Raw genomic sequence first — 9,853 nt, 5'->3', positions numbered from 1 at the left:
CTGAAGGCGTTCCCGGCAGGAAATACAAAACATTCTGTTGGCACCAGATTAAACTTGACCATAAGAGACGGGGCCAGACCAAAGCCCCAGAGCTGAGCTGCCTCTTGAGCTCTCAGGATGTTCCAGTCTAGATCTGAGCTCCACAGCTGGGGTGTGTCTCTGTTCACAATGTAGATTTGAAGGATGGCTTTGTGTTAACAAGGAAGGTTTGTTCCATGCTGCCAGGCAAACTGTTCTGAGAATAACCAGAACCCTCCTAGATCCAATGACTGAGCTGACTTCAGGCATAACTGTTAGTGAGGAAGAAGTTCATAATGGGTCTGACTCTCATTTACACCAAGGCCTCTTTCCACCACTGTGGCAATAAAGGACTCTTACATTTATGCCCACTTTGAGACCCATTTATACTACGAGTGGTGTAAAGAGGCCTTGGTGCAAACGAGAACCAGGTCCATTATGTTGCACGCCTGATGTCCAGAACTAAATGTCTCTGCGGTTTGTCATTTGGATTTTAGTAAAACATAAGTGTGGGAGTAAAGGGGGAGGGGGAATTCGATGCTGACCATGTAGCCATAGCAACATAAGCTATGATCTCAGATCTGAGACACTTCAGCAGGATCAGGACTGGTCAGTCCTGGGGCTCCATGGAAAACCCTGGATGCTGCAAGAATTGGTGTTGTCAGGGCTGGCTCTACTGTTTTTGCCGCCCCAAGCGGCACGATGAATTGCTGCCGCTGAAGGCGGGGGCAGTCCGTGTGCCGTTAGGGCAGCACATGCGTTTCCTTGACGGCAGCAATTCGGCGGCAGCTTCTGTCTTCAGCTGGAAGACAGAAGCTGCGCCGCCGCGGATGGCTAAACATAGAAGCTGCCACCGAGTTGCCACCGTGGGAAACGCATGTGCTTCCCTAACGGCACAAGGACTGCCCCCGCCGTCCAGGGCAGCAATTCGGCACGCTGCTTGGGGGCAAAAACACAGGGACTGCCGCCCCTTGCAGATTGCCGCCCCAAGCACCTGCTTGGAATGCTGGTGCCTGGAGCCGGCCCTGGGTGTTGGAGATTCAGTAGCACTTGTTCCTTTGGTTTAGTCTGAACCAATGCTACATCTACATAGCAAGATGGACCTGGATGCACTCTGCACTGCTCTGTGTACATCAGAGGTGATGTAAATAAGTTTCAGATCACTTTTTGCTAAAAGTCTCCTGGCACTTTTCATAAGCATGGTAAGTGTGCCCAAGCATATCTTCCCGCCTTAAAAATCTCTCCTTATAGCTTTAATAGGCTACAGTGTTCCTCATTGCCTGTGCTAGCCTGTATGTAGTGTTGCCACACACCTGAGAGAGTTGCTGCATTTCATCTCAGAGGTGACTTTACTCCTATGGTAGGTAAAATGATCTCTCTCTATATGTATATGGTTGATAAAGCACTTTGAGATCTTTGCGGGGGTGAAATGTGCACATGACACAGAGGCCCATTTGTTATTCACTAACCTGTGTCAGCAACTTTTGTCATGCTCACTACACCATTGTCATGAAAAATACTCAAAAGGTGGCATGCAATATATCAATGGCAAACTGATACCTCACTGGACATTAAGGTAATTTGTTTGTTGGACCAACCTGGTCATCAGGCAGAGACAATGAAAGTGCATTTACATAAAAGGTAAACAAAGCCATCAAGCTAACAAGGGGAGGAGCAAATGCCTCAACTACACCAGCGGGAGAGGAACCAGCATGAAATCTTCACCAGACCACATGGTATCTCTTCCATGAAGGAGAAAAAGAACTTTATCTGAGAATATATTTCAGTGGCTTACTGGACTATAAAGACAGGGAGGGGTAGGGTGACCAGATGTCCCAATCGGACAGACCCAATATTTGGGGCTTTTTCTTATATAGGCGCCTACTACCCCCGTGTCCCAATTTTTCACACTTGCTATCTGTTCACCCTAAAGATGGGGGTGTGAACTTCAAATGATAAGTAATTAAATCAACTGACTGTATATGATATTACTGTGTTATAAAATGCATTGAGTGAGGTCTTTCATGAAAGCTAATGACATACTGGTGATTAATATAATTGTGAAATGTCTGTAGTAACACTATTAGGAATTATGGATGCTCACTGATTCTATGCTTTATAGTCTGAGACCAAACAAAGGGAGAAACAGGTTTTCTCCCAGACATGAGGGGAGGCAGCTATCTACCTATCTCCAGTGAAATTAAGCAAGGTGTGACCAAAAATTATGGAATCCCTGTTTACATTTGAATCAGAAGGGAGATGGGAAGCCCACAGGAAAGCAAAAACAGCATGAGGTCATCCTGGGTCTGGGGACAAAACAATGAGTTTGAGAAGATATAGGGAGAGAAAAGAAGCCATCTTGGCATCCATCACTGAACAGATACTAGGGGCCGGAGCAGTTACAAGCTGAGAAAAATGGGTCCCTCAGCCAAGGGGGCTGAAGTCTCTGGGAAATGAATATAAGTGAACCACCTGTGTGGGTAAAGATCTTTCACCTCGGAAGACCAGGGAAAGTACCACCTTGTACTTCTGTGGAAGGTCCTGACTGAGAGACAGTCGACTATGGCTGGAAAGAAAAAGACTGGTGAGGAATCTACCTTGAACCCAGGCTGTAGTTTGTTGTGTTAGGTCTTAGCCACTAGAAAGTGTATTTTACTCTTATTTGCTTGTAACCTTTTTGTCTTTATCCCTTGTACTTGAAATCGCCTCAAATCTCTTTGATTAAATAAACCTGTTTTACTTTTCACCTAAACCAACCCAGTGCTGTGTTGGAGTTGAAGTGGCTGTTAATTCCAATTAAAGTAATAAGCTGCTCTCTCTTTAAAGGAGCAATGAAATTTATTACTTCTCAGAGGATTCCAGGAGAGGGCTGGATCCTTCAGGGCAGGCAGTTTTGGGGAAATTCAGGACTGGGTTGGGGTCACTCTGAAAGCAGTAACCAAGGCTGGTGGAGAACAGTGTAGGGCTGTTATGTTGTAGGTAGGCTGCTGGGGTCAGAGTGATAAACCAGGGCTGCACAGCACACAGACACTACAACGCAAGCCTGTGCTTGAGCCCGGGCTCAAGCCTAACCCCCCTTGCGTCTACACTATAATTGCACTAACCCAGGGTGTGGACCCAGAGTCCCAGGACCCTGAAGGGCTGGAGGGTCTGATCTCAGGTTAAGCCAGGACCCAGGTATCAGAGGGGTAGCCATGTTAGTCTGGATCTGTAAAAGCAGCAAAGAATCCTGTGGCACCTTATAGACTAACAGACGTTTTGGAGCATGAGCTTTCGTGGGTGAATACCCACTTCGTCAGATGCTCGTGCTCCAAAACGTCTGTTAGTGTATAAGGTGCCACAGGACTCTTTGTTGCTTTTCCAGGACCCAGGGTCTCTGCTTTATGGTGCAGATGCAGCCTCGCTTCACTCAGGTCCTGGAAGTCAGCTGGAAGTATCCCACAATTCCATTGGCCAACTTCCTTAGTCCTCTCTGTCCCAATAATCTGCAAACTACTCTATTGAAAATGGAAGCCACCCTCCATTGTGAACAGCAGAAACTCAGGTCAGCATTAACCCAATCTCTTCTGATCACTGCTCTGCACGTGCACCATCATGGAGCCTCCTGGGTTTGCAGTGGAGAATGAACCAATCAAACCTTTTGCAAGTGAGCTGCTTCAAACTTCCTGCAATGTGCAGGGCAGGCAGTAAAGTTTTCTCATGGTGCACCATGGTCCTAGAGCTAGAGCAGCCACATGTCGGGGTGGAGGAGGTACTAGGGACTCTGGGATATGGTTAATTTGACTCAGGTCTGCTCATTGCAGTGTGGACACCAGAGCCCTAGTTTCGAGCCTGGGTAAGGAAAGTCTTTACGTAGGGTTAAAATACAATGTAGGTGCTCAAGCCCAGGGTTCCTCAACACAGGTCAGCTGTCTCACGTTCCACTAACCCTGGGCTTACATAGCAGTGTAGACATGCCCTTAGGGAACTGCATGCTTGTTTGCTGGCTGTTGGTGCCCGGGCTGTGAGCCACAGCAGCAGAGCATTTAAGGCACCCAGGGTTGTAGGGCAGGGGATGACACAACCTCCCTGCTGGTCTGAATTGAACCCCAATTTGTCACAATGTACTTTCTATCATGACATACTTGGAGAGAGGTGAAGAAACCTCTGTTCTGTAGTACACAGCTAGGGAAGCATGTCCAGAAGTGACAGGGCTGAGTAGCAAAGTTCAGACCTGGATTCAGACTGGAACCTCAAGGTTCCCAGATTTTGTGGGTGTTCTTATTTTCCCTGTTTCACTTCAATTCATCACAGAGGCAGGCCAAAGCCCTAAAATTAGTGCCAGATGTAAAGACTGGGGAAGTTTGTATCTGGGTTTCCAGAACAGACCTGTTCCTAATTTTAACAGAAATTTGAATTCCAGATGTAGAAAAATAAGTAATTTTATGTAACTCACCCTTGCCTGTCATAACTCTTCCATTGCTGTCATGTCTTCTTTATGAATCCGACCACATCTAACTGGTCAGTGGAGTTACTCCAGTTTTACTCTGGAGGCACTGAGCTCAGGACCTTGTCTATCTCAACTTTTCTCAAGCTTCGGTGTCATATACAGACCAAGTGTGTCATATCTCCCTTTAGTTGTCAGACTGCATCAAGGATAAAAGCCTACCATCGCCAGTTGTCGTCCCATGAGGAGCAATGCTTTGGGGGGTATCACAAGCCTCTGCAGGAATTAGATGTAGGGTGTACTAGTACGCTAATGCTAAAGCAGCATACATCTCCTACAATGTCTATAATAAAATATACGCAGAGGATCATTAAAGTTTTATTATGTAATTTTGGAAAAACAACAAACCCATGAGCAAAACTTTTAAAATGCATGGAATAAATTTGCATACATTTGGGTTATGTATGCCAGCATGTTTGATCTTTTTAGCTGAAACAAAGCAATGAATTCACAGATATTGACACTCAGAAGAAAAAAAGTCAGTGGTTTGGGGAGTCTTGGGTGAGAAAAAGAATGGGATCCCCGGAGTCTGTATTTATGCATATGCTGCATAGCTTCCCAGCTGCCTGTAATAGCCCTGACACTACCTAGTAGATGTAATCCTGCTCGTCATACTCACGAGAGTAGTCCCACTGACAGCGTTGGGTAAGCCCACATATGTTTGGGTTTAGTAGAGATGCCTAGTGAAAGAGTTAAGAAATAGCTGCAGTACTTAATAACAGATGGAATCATGTTGCAAACGTGGACCTGGATCAAGATATTGAACAATCCAACATTTTACAGTGTTTGGATCTGGCTTTTGGGTTGAGGCCATTATAAAGAAAGAGGCCACGGGCAAAAATTGGATCTTGAATAGGATTACAAACCCCTTCAAAGTTTGAGGGGTATTTGGATCTAGTGTAATGGTTTGGGCCATTCTCTAAACAAAAGAGAATAACCTCTTGTTGCTGTGTACAGCCCAAATATTTTCTTAGAAACCAAACACTGGAGGAGTTGCAGCCAAGTAGAACGGGGTTTATTGAAAATGAAGTCGAAATTTAAACTACCACCATTTAGGCAAGGGATGGGATTACAATAATCCCACTTCGAGGGGCATTTGCTAAACGGTACTGGAGTTTAAAAGGAAATCCTTCAAACCTCTTCCATTCAGTGACTCTCCATCCTAATAAACACAGTGGCTAGCATAACATTAGGAAGTTAAATACATATAGCTTTGATAAAGTATGACTAATACATTGTCCTCAGCCAAGCCACACACAAACCCCTGTGTCGAAGCACCCACATCTGAAAGATCTGCCAACAGATGTAACCCACTGTGGCGTGACTGTGGGCATACCAAGACCAGGAAGGATGGTGTGGTTAAGGCACCTAATTAGGATTTAGGAAACCTGTTGTGATGGGGTGTGCATACCCCGCACTAGGCGAGAAAGGGTTAACCTCACACTGTGGGCGAAGGAAGCCCCACCCCTCAGATGGTGCTGAGCATGCTCCAGCTGCTGTGCTAGTATAAAGGAGAGCAGCCCAGCTCAGCCTAGGCCAGTGGTTCTCAGGCCGCGTGCCACATGCAGCCCAATTAGCACACAGCTGCAGCCCAGCTGTGTGCGAAAAGCCACTGGGTCATGCACAATGGTCCAGGCTGGCCACCCAGCACGGCGGGATCCAGGCTGCCAGGCCTGGTGTGGCAGGGTTAGGGTCAGGACTGCCAGTTGGCCCTTCATGGCGAGGGTCTGGGGCTGCCACTCGGCTCCATGGGGTCCAGGTTCCAGGGCTACCGCTCGGGCCCCGCAGAGTCTGGGATCCGGGGCTGCCACCAGGCCCGGCAAAGTCCAGGGTCCGGGCTCTGCAGCTGCTGCCCAGATACGCAGAATCCAGAGTCCGGGGCTGCTGCCCGGCCCCACAAACTCCGGACTCCACTCCTGGCCCCTCTCTGTGGAGGGGTCTCTGGGCGGGAGGCACTGGTCATAGGGGTCTGTAGGGGAGTTTGGGAGGGGCGCACTGTGGTTCTCAACCTGAGGTCCAGGTAACACATTGTGGGCTGCATATGTAGCCCACAATGATAAATAGGTTGAGAACTACTGGTCTAGGCTGAATGCCAAGGAGGAAGGACGCTTGGTGGAGTCTCCAGCCCAGGAACCATTACAGCCCTTGCTTGCTGGAGCTGGAGATCCCGAGACCCAGACTGGAGACCTGTTGTCTGGAGCTAACCAGCTGCAGTTGGAGTCCCATGGAGTTACCTGCTCTGAGGAGCCTGGAGATCCTGATGTCATATGGACAACGGCTTCAGGAAGCATGGTTGGAAGTAGCCCATGGAGGTGGAGTGAATGGTATCTCCCACTCAGGTAAGGTCAGCGTGTTGCAGCTGGATTCCCTGCTGACTCAGTGGTGGACCACTCCACTACTGTTTCGGCCCTGGGCTGGGACCCAGTGGGCGTACACTGCCACACCTGTGTTTAGTTGTTGGCTCTGACACACACTTCCTGTGTGATATTGGGCAAATGGGTTAATCTCTCTGCACCTCAGTTGCCCGTCTGTAGGAGAAAAGTAATAATTCATGACTTCTCACATCTTGTCTAGTTAGATGTTAAGATCTTGGGGTGGTGTGGCAGGACCTGCTTGCTCTTGCCACTGCTTAAGTTCACAGGCAGCTCTGAGACCTTTTGGCTGGTAAAACACCCCATGCAGTTTATTTACAATCTTTCTCTTCAGCCCATCAATTCAGCACAGCTCCTCTTAATGAGGTAGGGTCTGGGGTAATTAATTAGAGCTGCAGTGACCAGAGTGCTGTGCCTCTAGTGGGTCCTGTGCGAGGGTGCTCCCCACCCACCCTTCACCCCAGCCCTCTGGACTTTGCCATTGGGCTCCATCCCTGTGAGCCTCCCCGCAACCCCCCGCACAACCCAAGCTGGCTGCATGACCTACATCAGATTCGTTTCCCGCCACGCCTAGGACACAGCCGTACATGCCCTTGCTCCATACTTTTCACTTTCTCTCCTCGCGTCCTGCCCTGACACCAAGTGATGGGACCTCTTGCCATCTGTGGAGGGTGAGAAGCCCTGGTGGGCCAGTCTGTATTTCACCTTGGTCCTGCGGCCCATCAGGTATATTAGTTGGCAGCTCCTTCGAGGAGCCAGGAGCACCTGGCACAGTTCACCCCCACCTTTCTGACACTTGCTTGACTAGCTTGATGGAGACCCTGGCGCACATCTACCTTAAGTGCGCCAGGTGGCAGCCCCTTTTCCGGCTCCTCCAAAACTTTCTCCTCAAGTTCTGGCTGCACTTCTCCCTGCAGCTCCAGCTCTACGCACACCCCATCCATGGCCCCCTGAAATCACAAGACCTCCTTGTCAACCTCTTCTTGGCACTGGCCAAGGTGTCCATCCACCATCCCAGGAGGAGGATGCTGGACAGGGCAGTGCTGTGCAACTGTGGGGCCTATTTCAGATCCTCTCTTAGGTCATGTAGCCAGGCAGAGTTCCTGTGGGCCTGTCATAAACATACAGATAAGGGTAGCATAAAATCCCTCTTTATCCTGTAAAGAGTTAAGAAGCTCAGATAACCTGGTTGTCACCTGACCAAAAGGACCAATAAGGGGAGAAGATACTTTCAGATCTGTGGGAGAAGTTTTTGTTTGTGTCTTTGTTTTGTTTTCTTCGAGTCAGCAAGGAACCAGGGCAGGAAAAATACATCTCCTTAAGCATATCTGGATTAAGCATCTAGTATTGCAGAAATAATAAGTAATAGCAAAGAAATGCATTAGATTATCTTTTGTTTTAGCTGGTGAATTTTCCCTGTGCTAAGAGGGAGGTTTATCCCTTTTTTTGTAACTTTAAAGTTTTGCCTAGATGGGCAATCCTCTGTGTTTTTTAATCTTTTGTTATTCTGTAAAGTACTTACCATCCTGATTTTACAGAGGTCATTATTTTACTTTTTCTTTAATTAAAATTCTTCTTTTAAGAACCCGATTGATTTTTCATTGTTCTTAAGATCCGAGGGTTTGGGTCTGTGTTCACCTGTACCAATTGGTGAGGATATTATTCTCAAGCCTTCCCCAGGAAAGGGGATGTAGGGCTTGGGGGAATATTTTGGGGGAATAGGACTCCAAATGGTCCTTTCCCTGATTCTTTGTCTAAATCACTTGGTGGTGGAAGCATACTGTTCAAGGACAAGGTGGAACTTGTGCCTTGGGAAAATTTTAACCTAAGCTGGTAAAAATAAGCTAGAGGGTCTCTCATTCGGGTCCCCACATCTGTACCCGAGAATTCAGAGTGGGGAAGGAACCCTTGACAGGGCTGCATTCACTGGGTCCCAGGATGCCTTCAAGAAGCAGTGGGCACAGTTCAGAGTTCTCGGTAGGTGCCCCCCTCTGGCTCCCTGCTTTTGGCCCTATGACCCTCACTCCCGTCTCTGTTTTATCATTTGTTGTTTCCCGACTTTACTTGAGCCCTGGGCTCAATGGCTCCTCCCCCTATAATTGGGGTGGGGCACACACCCGCCCATCCCCCGCATGGGGGAAATGTATGTTGCAGCTGTACCTGTTCTGTGGAGTAACAGAAGATTCCAGTTTCCACGGCTGTCGAACCAGCACAAAATCCAGCTGGAAAACCCCCACTCTAAAGTGCTATGTAAAATATGAATAAAACTGATAACAGCAGGACTTCAAGTCCTGAGCTGAGGGATTCAAATTCTGAACAAGAAAATGTCCCTTAAGTTATTTTTCTCATAGATGAATATCTTGATCTGATGAGGGAGAGAGGAGACTAGAAAAGCTGATCTTCGAATGGATCAGAAGTCTAATTTGAAAAAGGGCCATTTCTTCAGTCTGTGTCAGACCAGGTGTTTCCCTGTGTCACCTCTGGAAATACACTGATGCCTCCTTTGTGTTTGCTCTCAGAATGAGGCAGCTGTAATGCCACGAACACACAAGTTGTGCTGGGACATTTAGCCTGAAATCAAAATGAAAGCCGTCGATGAATGTGTGTCACACTGGTTGCTCCATGTGCTCAGTCCAAGAGCACATGAGTTTGCTGCAACCACACCAAGAGCTCTTTAGCTCAAGCTGTAGGTGCTTTCTTAGCTCTAGGTCCCTGGTTCAAACCCTGGTGTGTCAAACGAGATGCCATCCAATGCGAGAGCCATTACTAGCGTCTTAGGCTCTTTGTCACAGATGTTCTATCTGATGCAGAGCAGGTGGCGCACTTCAGTGTGCAAAGTTCAGTGCTGTTTGTATCAAAGCCGGTAAAAGCAACCTGGCTTTGCCAGGTCCATTTAGCCCAGGATTTCCTGAAGTCAGGCCTCTAAATCTAGCTTTAACAATCGGGTGACTATATTTCCCTATGCTGAACCCTGGTG

At 47.8% G+C, this 9,853-nt stretch overlaps 1 long non-coding RNA gene across 1 annotated transcript; it reads right to left on the bottom strand.

Annotated features, from left to right (window-relative positions):
* Positions 1 to 4,661: 4,661 nt before the first annotated feature.
* Positions 4,662 to 7,707, bottom strand: LOC123375443. The gene is made up of 3 exons (XR_006581452.1): positions 7,424 to 7,707; positions 6,739 to 7,032; positions 4,662 to 4,787 (listed from the first exon to the last, which is right to left on the bottom strand). It is a non-coding gene; the product is annotated as an uncharacterized LOC123375443 (long non-coding RNA).
* Positions 7,708 to 9,853: the final 2,146 nt, after the last annotated feature.

This window comes from Mauremys mutica, chromosome 1 (assembly GCF_020497125.1).
Source record: "Mauremys mutica isolate MM-2020 ecotype Southern chromosome 1, ASM2049712v1, whole genome shotgun sequence".
NCBI lineage: Eukaryota > Metazoa > Chordata > Testudines > Geoemydidae > Mauremys > Mauremys mutica.
Note: the sequence above shows the minus strand (reverse complement) of the source record. Positions and strands in the feature narration are given on the sequence as shown.